This window comes from Herpailurus yagouaroundi, unplaced genomic scaffold (genome assembly GCF_014898765.1).
Source record: "Herpailurus yagouaroundi ecotype Mexico unplaced genomic scaffold, PumYag 140, whole genome shotgun sequence".
Lineage (NCBI taxonomy): Eukaryota > Metazoa > Chordata > Mammalia > Carnivora > Felidae > Herpailurus > Herpailurus yagouaroundi.
Genome location: NW_024412395.1, coordinates 248,538 through 263,321, shown reverse-complemented (window position 1 = coordinate 263,321; position 14,784 = coordinate 248,538). Strand labels below are relative to the sequence as shown.

At 38.2% G+C, this 14,784-nt stretch overlaps 1 protein-coding gene and 1 pseudogene across 4 annotated transcripts in view; both read right to left on the bottom strand.

Moving 5' to 3' along the window:
* Positions 1-14,784, bottom strand: part of ARHGEF4 (Rho guanine nucleotide exchange factor 4) — a 266,455-nt gene that overhangs the window by 234,157 nt on the left and 17,514 nt on the right. The gene's annotated exons all lie outside the window — the stretch shown is intronic.
* LOC121031157 (uncharacterized) lies at positions 5,217-5,312 on the bottom strand (annotated as a pseudogene).

The following is a 14,784-nucleotide window of genomic DNA, read 5'->3' as shown; positions in this document are numbered from 1 at the left end:
TTGGAGATTTCAACACCCCTCTATTAGTAATTGACACACCAAGTGAGATCTAGTTATGCATGGCTGGTTCAATATCCTAAATGCAATCCATTATATAAAAAGACTAAAGAAAAAAGATAATTAGACCATATTAATTATTAAGAAAAAGCATTTGATAAAATCTAATACAATTCGTGGTAAAAAAATAACTCTCAAAAATGGGATTATAGGAGATCTTCCTCAACTTGATAAAGAACATGTAAAAACCTACAGCTAACATCATAGAGACAATGCTTCCCTGCTAAGGAATTGGAATGCCATGGATGTTCCTTCTCACCATTTCTATTCAACATTGTACTAGAGGTCCTCGTTAATGCAATAAGACGAGAAAAGGAAATAAATGTATGCACACTGGGAAGGGAGAAATAAAACTGTCTTTGCCAACAGATGATGTAATTGTGTATACAGAAAAATCCCAAAGAATCAGTAATCAATAGCATCATCATCATCATCATCATCATCTCCTAGACCTAATAAACGATTATATCAAGTTTCAGGATACAAAGTAATATGTAAACATCAATTGCTTTCCTATATACCAGCAATAAGCAATTGGCATTTTTATTAAAAATACAACCACCAGGGGCTCCTGGGTGGCTCAGTCAGTTGAGCATCTGATTTTTGATTTTGGTCAGGGGATGGGGCCCTGCATCAGGTTCCCTGCTGAACATGGAGCCTGCTTGAGATTCTCTATCTCCTTCTGCCCCTCTCCCCCACTCACACACACACTCTTACTCTCTAAAATTAAAAAAAATAGGAACACCACTTACATTAGTACCTAATTAATTATCTAAATTTATATGTAATTTAGGTATAAATCTAACAAAATAGGTACAAGATCTAAATGAGGAAAACTACAATGCTCTGATAAAAGAAATCAAAGAAAGCTAAATAAATGAAAAGATAGTCCATATTCATGAATATGAAAACTCAGTATTGTTGGGGCACCTGGGTGGCTCAGTCGGTTGAGCAGCTGACTTCAGCTCAGGTCATGATCTCGCGGTCAGTGAGTTTGAGCCCCGCATCGGGCTCTGTGCTGAAAGCTCAGAGCCTGGAGCTTGTTTCAGATTCTGTGTCTCCCTCTCTCTGACCCTCCTCCATTCATGCTCTGTCTCTCTCTGTCTCAAAAATAAATAAACGTTAAAAAATTAAAAAAAAAAAGAAAACTCAGTATTGTTAAGATTAAGTTCTTCCCAACTTGATATATATATGCTATGCCATTCCAATAAAAATCCCAGTAGGCTACTTTGTGTTCTGATTCTAAATTGTTTCTGATTCTAAAGTTTATGTGGAAAGGTATATAAACTGGGTCTAAAGTTCATATGGAAAGACAAAAGACCTGGATTAGCCAGCACAATATTAAAGAGGAATAAATTCAGAGACCCAAAACTACCCGACTTTAAGACCATATAGCTATTATTCAAATTATAGCTACTTTTCAAGACCATATAGTTAAGGTATTTATCTACGGTATTAATTTACTTCAAAGCTACAATAATTAAAACAGTGTGGTATTTGTTAAAAAAAAAAAAAGAAAGAAATAGATCAGTCAATGGAACAGAATAGACAGCTTAGAAATAAACGCACATAAATATAGTCACCTGATCTTTGACAAAGGAGCAAAAGTCAACACCATAGACTATAGTTGTAGAAATAGTTCTAGAATAACTGGACATTCATACACACAAAAAATTAATCTAGACATTGGCCTCCCATCTTTGACAAAAAAAAAAAAAAACTAAAAATGGGTCATAGACTCAAGTGTAAAATACAAAATTATAAAACTTCTACAAGATAACATAGGACAAAATCTAGGTCACCCTGGGTTTGGCAATGAGTTTTTAGGTATGACACTTAAAGCACAATCAAGGAAAGAAGAAACTGATGAGCTGGATTTCATTAAATTGAAAAACTTCTGCTCTGTAAAAAACACTATTAAGAGAATAAGACAGCAAGCTATAGACTGGTAGAAAATATTTGCAAAACACATACTTGGCAAAGGACTTAAAATTCAAAATATACAAAAAGCACTGAGATATCAACAATAAGAAAACAAATAATCTGATTAAAAAGTAGAACAAAGATCTGAAGGATACCTCACCAAGAAGATATACAGATGATATGTGATGAAAAGATGCTCAACATATGTCATTAGAGAGTTGCAACTTATGACAACTATGAGATATCACTACACATCTATCAGAATGGCTAAAATCCAAAACACTGACAACACCAATGTTGACAAGGATGTGGAAAAACAGGAACTCTCATTCATTCCTGAATGGGACGCAAAATAGTACAGCTACTTTTGGAAGGCAGTTTGGCAGTTTCCTGCAAAACTAAACAGACTCTTATCTTACAATCTGGTAATTACACTCAGTGGTATTTATCCAAACGATCTGAAAAGTTATATCCAAAAAAAGCTGCAGATGAATGTTTATAAGGGGCTTTATTCAAAATTTCCCAAACCCGAAAGCCAAGATGTTATACAACTGGTAGATGGATAAACCATATGTAGTTTATCAAGATAAAGGAATATTATTCAGTGATAAAAAGATATGATCTATCAAGTCACAAAAGATATGGAGGAAACAAAAATGTATATTGCTAAGTGAAAGAAGCCAGTTATAAAAGGATTCCAACTATGGGATATTCGGGAAAAAGCAAAGCTATAGAGACATGAAAAGATCAGTAGTTGTTAGCAGTTGTAGGAGAGAAGTGGAGCACAGGGGATTTTTCAGGCAGTGAAACTATGTTGTATAATATTGTAATAGTGAGTAGATGATATTATGCAAGTTTCAAAATGCCCCAAAACTGTACAACACATGGAGTGAAGCCTAATTACATATAGAATTTAGTTAATAATAATGTGTTACTATCGGTGCATCAATGTAACAAATGTACCACATCAATTCAAGATGTTAATAACTAGAGAAACAATCAGTGAGTGATGGTAAGAAAAAATATGTGAGCTCTCTGTACTTTCTGTTCAGTTTTTACATAAACCTAAAATTGCTAAAAAAGATTAAGTATATAAAAAATTAAACCCCCAAATGCCCAAGTAACTCATAGAAAGAGTGGAAAAAGAAAATAGAGAAAAGGGGGAGGACAAACAGAAAAAAATTTAATGATGGAAGACTTAGCCCTACTATATCAATATTTACATTAAATGTAAATCATCTAATTATAGAAATAAAAAGACAGAGATTGACAGAGTGGATTAAAAAGCATGATACATATGCCTCCTGTCTGCAAGAAATTTTCTCCAAATACACCTGTAAGATAGGTTGAAAACAGACAAATGGAAAAAGATACATCATGCAAACACTGGTAAGAAGAAAGCAAGAAAGACTATATTATAACAAAAAAAAACTAGACTTCAGAAGAAAGAAAATGACCAGAGACAGAAAGAGACATTACATAATGATTAAAGAGCCAATCCCAAAAGAAGACATAGCAGTCCTAAATGTATATGCACAAATGAACAATATGTGAAGCAAATACTGACACAACTGAAGGAATAAATATACAGATATGCAACATAGTAGAAAAGTTCAACCCTCTGTCAACAACTGATAGAACAACTAGATGGAAAATCAGCAAGGATCGCAAAAAGCTCTACAATGCCATCAACCAGTAGAATCTGATAAAAATTTACAGAATACTTTTCCCAACAACAGCAGTTCTTTTCTAGAGTGTACAAAACATACATCAAGTTAGATCACATTCTGGCTATAGAACAAACCTCAGTACATTAAAAAGAAACTGAAATCATATAGAATATGTTGTCTGACCATAACAAAATCAAACCAGACATCAGTAATAGAAAGAACACAACAATCCAAAGACTTAGAAACAAATGAACACATGTCTAAATAATCCATGGTCAAAGAATAAGTTTCAAGGAAGATGTAAAAAAAATAACTAAATGAAAATGAAAATGCAACATATAGAAAATGGTGGGACACAGCTAAAGCCATGCTCAGAGGGAAATTTATAGCACTAAATGCACACATTAGGGAAAAAATAAGTCTCAATCTATAACCTAAATTCCATCTCAAGAACTTAGTTCAAGAAGAGCAAAATAAGTGTAAAACAGAAGGAAATAAATAATAATAATAATAATAAAAATATAAATAATATATATAAATATAATAAATATAATAATAATAAGTCTAAGATAGAAGGAAATAAATAATAAACAGCAGAAATCAATGAAGTGGAAAACAAAAACAATAGAGAAAAATCAATAAAGTGAAAGAGCTAGTCCTTTAAAAAGTCAGTAAAATTGACCAAGCTCTAGCCAGACTGACAAAGAAAAAAGAAGGTACAAATTATTGATATCAGAAATGAAACAGGAGACCCTGCCAGTATCAAAAGGATAAGAATACTACAAATAATTCTATATATATAAATTTGACAACTTAGAGGAAATGGAACCATTCATCAAAAAACACAAACTACCATACAATCCAGCAATTGCACTTCTGGGCCTTTATCCCAGAGAAAGTAAAACTTACCTTTATACAAAAACCTGTAATGCATGCCCATAGCAACTTTATTCATAATAGCTCAAATTCAAAATAGCTTAATATTCATAATAGATCAAAACTAGAAATGGCCCAGATGTCCTTCAACAAGTAAATAGTTACACAAACTGGTACATCCATCCAATGGAACAACAGCCATTGGTATATACACAGCTTGGATGAATCTGCAGAGAATTATGCTAAGAGAAAAAAATCCAAACCTAAGTGTTACATACTGTATGAATCTATTTATATAATATTCTTTAATTTTTTAAGTTTTTATTTAAATTCCAGTTAATTAACATACAGTGTAATATTAGTTTCAGGTATACAATATAGTGAGTGATTCAACACTTCCTTACAACCCCTAGTGCTTATCATGAGTGCACTCCTTAATCCCCATCTCCTATTTAACACATGCCCCCCCCCCAACTCCCCTCTGGTAACCATCAGTTTGTCCTCTATAGTTAACAGTTTGTTTCTTGGTTTGCCCCCCCCCCTTCTCTTTGCTTTTGTTTCTTAAATTCCACATATGAATGAAATCATATGATATTTGCCTTTCTTTTACTGACTTATTTCACTTGGCATAATACTCTCTAGCTCCATCCATGTTGTTACAAATGGCAACATATATAATATTCTTTTTTAAAAAATATGGAGCACTTCAGGAATTTATGTATCATTTTTGCACATGCTAATCTCTGATCATTCCAATTTTAGTATATGTGCTGCCGAAGTGAGCACTATAATATTCTTGAAATGACAAAATTATAGAGATGGAGAACAGATTAGTAGCTGTCATTGGTTAAAGAGGGGGCATGGTGTGGCTATAAAAAAAGCAACAGGAGAGATCCCTGTAGTAATGGAAGTACTACATGTCTTGATAGTATCAATGTCAACACCCTGGTTGTGATATTGTGCTTTAGTTTTACAAGATGCTGTCATTGGGAGAAAATTGGGTGAAAAGTACATGGAAGCCCTCTGTATTATTTCTTATAACTTGTATGTGAATCCATAATAACTTTCCCCCTCCCCAAATTTAACTTAATTATTTAAAAAATCTTATCCCTACTCACTAGCTACTGTGAATCCTCAGGGTGCCCTTTAAGGAAGTTTGAGCAAATTTTGTCTCTATTTGCCATAAAAGAAAGAGAAGGCACACACAGAGGCAAATCACACTGAGGACTCATGCCTGAGTGTTGAGCCTAACCATGTCCTGGGTAGCCATGACCTGGGGTAGAAGACTAACTTTTAGCTCTATGCTGCATGCACAACAATTCCTCTTTCTCCCACCACTTGGGGAGAAAACAGGGGAACCCACTCTTGTACTGCCACCTTGTGGTTTGCTGAAAATAAAAACGAACAGAATGGAATTGATCATGGGGTGTCTGAGTGAGACTGAGATGCTGGTTTTACAGATGGGGAGATCCCTAAAAGGCTGGTAGCTTGCTGGGGTCAAACAGTTAGTAAGCTATTCATTAATTCATAAAGGGAAAAAAACAGGAACTAATTTATGCTGTTGGGCCAAAGGTGCCAGGAAGGCTAAAACAGAGAAACAAAAAGTTCAAAATTCTTCATTAATCTGGAAAGCCAATTTCAAAATAGCCTCCTGCTTTCATCTGTTAGGGAAAGAGCCCCATGTGATCTGTTACCACCAGGGGGCAGTAAGGAACCCAAAATAGTTGTCATTTCATTGCAAAGGGCCTTGATCAATGCAGGTTATCCAGGGAACCTGGGAGTTATTTCCTGGAAATCCAAGGCTGTGTACCACTGAACCAAATTGCACCCCCGGAGCACTCTTACCCACCTGCTGTCACACACACACTTCCCAGTGTTACTCTATATGGTTTTTGATCTCCTACCAGTTGGGATTCATTTCTTTGACCATGAAAGAGCTGGCATACTAGGGAGGACTATAACTGAATCAGACACATGTCCTAGTTAGTTCTGCCACGAGTAGCTATGGTAATAGTGTCAATCTCTGAGTCTTCTTTTCTTCTTTCATAAAATTAGAGAAATGACAATAATATTTATTGAACCTATACCTTACACGAGTCTCATGACGGCCATATGAGGTAGGTACTATATCCTCATTTTACAGAAGATGAAAATGGGGCACAGAGAGAGAAATCAAGTAACTAGGTCGTGGTCACATAAGCTAGGAAGTGGTGAGTCAGGATTTAAACCCAGGCAGTTTGGCTCCAAGCCTGTGTGTGCCCATCCCTCTGAAGATTAAGAAAGGCAATAAAAGAAAATTAGTGTCCACAGTTAGCCCTGTATTAGTTGTCAGACTTGGAGCTTTGCAGTCTTTGGAGCCTTTAAAAGCATGTTCTACAAGCTAACACTGAGTGTGTGGATGAGTGGCAATGGGTGAGTATATGGACATGGTACCAGCAACATTTGTTGCACAGCTGCAGGCCAGGAGGTGCTCCTGGGCAGCCTAACAGAGGTGGCCCCTGCTCTTTGAAGGTGGGCTACCATGAAGGCCTGACCCCATCCCATCAAATTGCACCATGGCCCTGTGAGGTACTGGTGCTCCCATTTTACACATATGGCACTGATATCCCAGCCCATTCTTCCTCCTCTACTCCTTTGTATCTTCTTGTAATCCATAATCCCAAAACAACAGGGAAATTCTTCCCTCTTGTAAGGAACTGGCAGAAAGACAGTCTCCTTTCTCAGTGACTCCTTTAGAAACCCCTTTAAGAACACTGCAAACATTAGACAAAAGAGTTTTCCAGCAGTAAGACTGCAACTGTACCCAGTGGTCATGGGGAAGGGACACACAATTGGTATAATTCAGCTCAAAGTAGCTCAAAGAGGAAAGCTGGGAAATAGGAGGAGCCAAACTCTGAGTAATTTCTGCTGACAAGAGGCTTGGGTGGGGGAACAAGAGGGGTTTTGCTTTAGGACAGAGGAGCTTGTGGGTACAGAGGTCAATAGTGCCAGGTTTCCTAAGACAATCTCAATTTCAAAATTTCATCTGCTGTCAATCACACACTCCTAGTTTTAGTACAAAACCATTTTTAGCTTCTAGGGCAAGTTCTAGACTGCAGAAGTCTTTGAAAGCAAGGCTTACAAACTGGGGTGTGCCTGGTACAAGGCTGGCATTTCTCCACATACCCGCCCCAGCTTCTCCCTGAAGCCTAGGCTCTGCATTTTGATAATCAGCAAAGAAAGACCCATTAACCGTTACCAACAAGGTAAACAACTTGAAATAAGCTTGAAGTCATTTTTAGAAAGCTAAGCCTATTCCCTCCAGAGAAAAGAATAGCAGTTCCCTTCCCGCTAGGTGCACTGCCTAGCAGAGCAGCCTTGCAAGACACCATCGCTCAATTTTACAGATATGCAGTTTGTGCTCTGCCAGGTTAAGTACTCACCTAAGGTGAACAGCTGACAGGTGATGCACCAAGATCTGAAACCACATTTCACCAGTTGCTATGCCCAACATGTTTTGTGGGTTGTGAAGGAAGAATTAACATCAAAGCCAGGGAGATAAGGTCTCTCCCTTTTTCTTGCTCCAGTGGTGGGAGAACTGTAAGGGAGTGAGTCAAGTTGTTTGATTTTTTTTTTTAAGTTTATTAGTTTTTGAGAGACAAAGAGAGACAGAGCATGAGTGGGGGGAGGGGGAAGAGAGAGAGGGAGACACAGAATTTAAAGCAGGTTCCAGGTTCTGAGCTGTCAGCACAGAGCCCGATGTGGGGCTCAAACTCACAGACTGCAAGATCATGATCTGAGTCGAAGTCGGATGCTTAACCAACTGAGTCATCCAGGTGGTCCCAACTTCTTTGATTTCTAACAAGAAGTTGGAGGGTCTTCCCAGGATCTGGGGGAGTAGACCTGAGTTTCCCAGATTGCTGGCATGAAGCATATCCTGAGGCAGGGTCCATAGGATGTGGAAAACAAATGATGAGATTGACAATTAGGTAATTATGGAAAATGCCTTAAGGTTAAATTGAGTTTTTTCTTAAAGACTTCTCAAAGTATCTGCACATTAGTGGGGATTTCAAAGCTCTGAGTATAGGAAGCTGAGGTTTAGAAAAGTCCCTTGTCCAAGGCCAGTGTAGAGCTCAGACAGCTGACCCACACCACAGCTCTCTCATCCGCAGGCTGGGTCCCTTGGGCCTCTTTATGAACCAAGGTCTTCGGTCAGTAAACTGAAGTGACTATTATATGGTAATGTCTTTGGAGTTGCTCTTCCTTTGACATTCCACGGCTGCAGACCTGCTTCTAGGAAACCCCCACCCCTATCCTAATGCTTACTACAGTGTTACCTAGGACCTGGTACTTCCTCCTCAGAATCTCTGTTCCTTATTTACAAAGTAAGGCTGACAGCACTTGTCCTAGGAAAGCTGACAATTAAATGACAACCTGCATTTTTAAAAATTTTTTAACATTTATTCACTTTTGAGAGACAGAGACAGAGAACAAGTGGGAGAGGAGCAGAAAGAGAGGGAGTCACCGAATCTGAAGCAGGCTCCAGGCTCCGAGCTGTCAGCACAGAGCCTGACATGGGGCTCAAACCCACGGACCACGAGATCATGACCTGAGCTGAAGTTGATCGCTTAAGATTCAGCCATCCAGGTGCCCCAAATGACAACCTGTATTTAGACACTGCACACGTAAGTAGCACTCAAATAGTTCCCTCCCCCTCAGTTTCCATCTTGGAACTAACCCTGACTGCCATGACTTTGGGAGCTTGTTTAATTTTCTTTCGCTCACCTCAATACACGCAATTCTGAAAGGCTTACCTGGGAATGGATGCAGGAAAATAAGGACCATTCAAACATGAAGCAATGCTCTGTACTAGAGGAAGGAGCAAGGTCAGAGAGCCCCTTTTCTGCTTCCTCTCTAGGTCAGTGTCACAGCAGCTCATGGCCAGGAGATATACGCCCTCTGGCTGAATCAATCTCTGGGCCCACCCCTCTACACTTCGTGCCCACTTCTGCTTTTCCATCTTAACATGCCCATCCCTCCATCTGAAATATACCCCTTCTTGACTATCCAGTTCTACCAAAAGGCCTATCCTATTCCCAGGGGACATGTTAAGTCTCACCTCTTCCATTAGGCCTGTCCTTACACATTTTGCCAACATTCACCTGTCCCATCCTCTTATCTCCTCTTTCTTCCCAGGGCTGGGAAGGAACATGAACAAAGGAAAGGCAGCAACACATATAGAAGAAACGGTCTCTAAGGCCAGTGATCTCTCCTGCAGAAGTATTTCTCCACTGTGCCCTTGTAGTGGAATGACAGAAGAGGATGAATATTGTTCTCAGAGGCAGGAGACTTCTGCATTGCACCAAAACTTTGAGCCTCTTCAGTGAATGTGCCCAGAAAGGCAAATAATAGAGCTTTTCAGTTGTTTCCAGGGCAAGCCTGAGAGCAAAACAGGTCCTCTTAGCCATGACTAGTTCCAGTGAGAGGGACTCACTGAGCTCCTTCTATGTGTGCGTGCACCTAATGTCCAAGAACCAACCCAGTTCCCAGCCAGAGCCTCTGGCCCTCAAGGTTAACAAGCAAAACACAGAACCATTTCTACCCTTTTCCTGCAGGGTTTCACTTGATAAGAAGTGGCCATTCCTCCGGGGAGGAAGGGCTCTGTTTGAGTGCAAATGCATCAACTTTCTGTTCCAACACAGAACATACTCTGCCGGTGCTCCCTCTGCCTCTCTGGCTTCCTCCCACACTCATATTTCTCCCTAACTGTGGAAGCCATTGTCCCTGCCCCCACTCCCTCAGGCAGCTTCTATGCTCTAATTCTAGACAGTCCTGGGGCATCTGGTCTACTGTGGCTTCAAGTGCTGTCTGTGTGCTCAGCACACCAAGCGGCTGTCACCACCTTCCTCTCCAGACCCACAGACCTAACTGCCTACCAGGTCTCATTGCTTACCTCATAGACACCTCAAAGTCAGGTTCCAAACAAACCATCTCTCTCTGCCCCTTCTGTACTCCCTACTCACCAATCAGCCATCTGATACCATCATCAGCCCATCTGATGAGTGCAGAAACCCTGAGTGAGCCCTTCTAGACCTCTTCTCTCATTCATCCCACATCCTAGCTGGCTCCAAGTCCTGTGGGTTATATCTCCTGAGTGCTCTAGATATATCCTCTTCTCTGTCCCATTGCCACTGATCCAGTTGTATGCTCTCATTACTGGCAGCTTCCAAAGTACTTCTCAGGCCTCCAGCCTTATTCTTCCCACTCTGTTGCCAGACCGGTCTTTCTAAATCATGAATTAGACAGTTTATCACATCATCCTCTCCAACAAAACTCTGTGTAGGCTGAATAATAACACCCATGGCATTCATTTCCTAATATTCAGGACCTGTGAATGTCACCTTTTATGGCAAGGTGATTGAAGATTTGATTATATTCAGGATGTTGAGATGGGAAGACCACCTTGGATTATCCAGGTGGGACCACTGTAATCATCATGGACCTTCTCAAGGGGATGAAGGAGGATCAGAGGAGACCATATGATGCTAAAAGCATAGATGAAGTGATGCTTATGAAGGTAGAGCAGGCCATAGGCCAAGGAATCTAGGCAGTCACTAGAAGCTGAAAAAGCAGGGAAATGGATTCTAGAATAAAAGTATCAGACACCAGAATAATGTGGCTCTAGGAAGAGAGACAGTAGGAGTTATTTTATTGAGTACCATGTGAATGGCCACCTCTTTGTGTATAAGGCTGGTTCTAGGTGGAATGAGGCCATCCTGCTGTTGGTGGGTCCAAACCTCATCCAGATCCTACAGCAGGCCCAGTGTTTTTATTCAGCTCTAAAAAGGTTTCCCTATTCAGGTCCCTGGACCTAACTTGGCAGAGATTTTAATCCACAAAGGAATGTGGCTGCCCAAAGAGCTAAGGTTATGTTAGGATGCATCAAAAACACAGCTAGTACAGGAGAAGAATGAGGTCAGTACCATATGCTCCTGGGCTAGTCAGGCCATAATAGACTAATCTCAGTTCTGAGGCCCATGCTTCAGTAAAAGACTGACAGATTTGATCACAGAATGGTGAATAAGATGGGAAAGAAGCTCAAAACCATGCTAAATAAAGAATGATTAAGCAACTGAGTTTGTTTAACTCCAAGGGGGGGAAAATGGCTTAAAAGGCAGGAAAAAGATAAAGATCTTTACCTTTATTAACTATCACGTGGAAGAGAAATTAGACGTGTTCTGTGTGGATTAGAGGAAAGAAAGAACATCCACTAGTGACAGTACTACAGGTGCACATGAGGAGAAGAGATCTGGGACTGTGATTGTGGGCAGCTCATGTAATACTGAAGGGCCAGATTTTTTTCATCTGGAAAATAATATAATGATGAGGAAGATAATGGCATCACCTATCCCATATGGGAAGAATTACTTGAGATACTATTTCTGAGGCTCAGCACAGTCTTGCAATAATAACTGCATTATAAATGGTAAGGCAGTATTATCAGCAGGAGAAAGATTCTACTTAACACAAGGAAAGACTTTCCAGCAATTAGAGCTGCCCAACAGCATGTGAGTTGCCTCAGAAGGCACCTGTGAGGGTTGTACAAGGAAGGAGCACTTGAAAACAATTCTCTAAACCCCCACCATCTACCCAAAGCCAACCTATCTCTAAAGGCCCAGTGCAAACATTTTCCTCTTTTGAGATGCCTGTTTATGACTATGCTAACCCTCTCTGAATCTTCAAAATCTTAAATTGTGGTGATAAATTTCCTAATCAAACCCTTGTTTAAAAACAAGCTCCTCCTGTGAGGACAAGGAACACAACTTCGGTATTTTACAGCACTGTTTGAGTTCCACACGTGACAGAGATGTTCAAGAAATGCTGGCCAGTTGACTGGTTCCACTCCCAGAACACAAAGCCATTTCATGTCTCTGCCATCAAATGGAAGGCATTTAATGCAGCTGCTGTCACTTATACCTCCCCACCTTTTAAAATATTTATTGAGGTATAATTTACATACCATACAAATTACCCATTTAAAGTAGACAATTGGATTTTTTTAAATAAACTCATCAAGTTCTACAACCATCACCACAGTCTACTTTGAGGATGTTTTCCCCCCAAAAGAAATCTTACTAGCATTCCCTATTACACATCCAAAAACATACCCTCAACCCCACCCTACCTTCTGTTTTTACAGACTTGTTAATTCTGGTTATTTCCTATAAGTGGGATTGTACATCATGTCATCTTTGTGACTGGCTCCTGTCACTAGCCATAATTATTTTGAGATTTGTCCATGTTGTATGTATCAATAATTCATTCATTTGTTGTGGGAAGTATTCCATTGTGTGGATATGCCACAGTTTATCCTCTTGACTGCTGATGGGCATTTGAGTTGTTCACAGGTTTTGACTATTGTAAATGAAGTTGCTTTGCATATTTGTGTACAAGTCTTTGCGTGGATGTTTGCTTTCATTTCTCTTAGATAAATGCATAGGAATGGAATTGCTGGAACATGGGGCAATTCTATGTTTAACATTTTGAAAAACTGCCAAACTGTTTTCCAAATTGGTTGCACCATTTTACTGTCCTACCAGGAATGTATTAGGGTTCCAACTTCTCCAGATCCTTACCAACACTTTTTTGTGTCTATATTTTTTATTAGAGCCATGCTAGTGGGTGTGAAATGGTATCTCTGTGATTTTGATCTGCATTTTTCTTTAAAAATTTTTTTTTGCATGTATTTATTTTTGAGAGACAGAGAGAGACAATGTGAGCAGGGGAGGGGCAGAAAGAGAGGGAGACAGAATTAGAAGCAGGCTCCAGCCTCCAAGCTGTCAGCACAGAGCCCGATGAGGGGCTCGAACTGACGAACCCATGAGATCATGACGTGAGCTGAAGTCGGACGCTTAACCGACTGAGCCACCCAGGTGCCCCTTGATTTGCATTTTTCTAATGACTAATGATGCTGACCAAATTTAGATGTGTTTTTTGGCCACTTATAGAGCCTCTTTGGAGAAATATTTATTCAAATCTTTTCCCTAGTTTTTTATTTGGGCTGTGTTTTTATTATTGAGTTCTAAGGCTTGTGTGTGTGTGTATATATATACACACATATTTATATATTTATTTTATATATTTTTTATTTTTACATATTTATTTATATATTTTATTTTTATATTTATATAAGAATAATTTATATATTTATATATTATATAAATTATATAATATATAAATTATATAATTTATATAATATATAAATAATTTATATATTTATTTATATATTATATATTTATAAATAATTTAAATTTATTTATATAAATAAATTTATAAATAATAAATTTATGTATAATATAAATAAATATATTTATATTTATATAAGAATTATTTATATATTTTATTTATATATTTTATTTATGTATGTGTATATATATATATATATATATATATATATATCCTGGATATAAATCTCTTATCAGATATATGATTTACAAATATTTTCTCCCACTCTGTGTACTTTTAACTTTCTTGATGGTATTTTTATGTTTGCAGCACAAAAGTTTTTCCCTGGAATAAGACGAAATTTGTATGTTTCTTTTGTCACTTCTGCTCTTGGTATTTTATCTAAGACACTACTGCCCAGCCCAAGATACAAAGATTTACTCCTATGTTTTTCTTCTCTAACTTTATTCTTTTTCAAAATTATTTTTGCTATTTAGAGTTGCATGAGATTCCGTATGAATTTCAGAATGCGTTTTTATATTTCTGCAAAAAAATGTCATTGGGATTTTGATAGGGATAGCATTGAATGCGTAGATCATTTTGGGTAGCATTGTCACTTATAATATTAAGTCTTCCAGTCCATGAACACAGAATGTATTTCCATTTATTTTTGTCTTGTTTAATTTCTGCCAGCAACATCTTACAGTTTTCAGTGTATAAACCTTTGGCCTCCTTGATTAAGTTTAGTCCTAAATAGTTTATTCTTTTTAATACTATTATAAATGGAATTTTTAAATTTCCTTTTTGGATTCTTCATTCTTTCTTCTTTTCTAAATTAGGCACCTATAGCTATCACTTTCCTTTAAGCTGTAACTGCTCTAGCTGTATCCTGTAAGTTCTGGTAACTCGTGATTTTGCCTCTATCCATCTTAAAGCATTTTCTAATTTTCCTTGTGATGTTTTTCTTTTTTTTTTTTAAATATATGAAATTTATTGTCAAATTGGTTTCCATACAACACCCAGTGCTCATCCCAAAAGGTGCCCTCCTCAATAC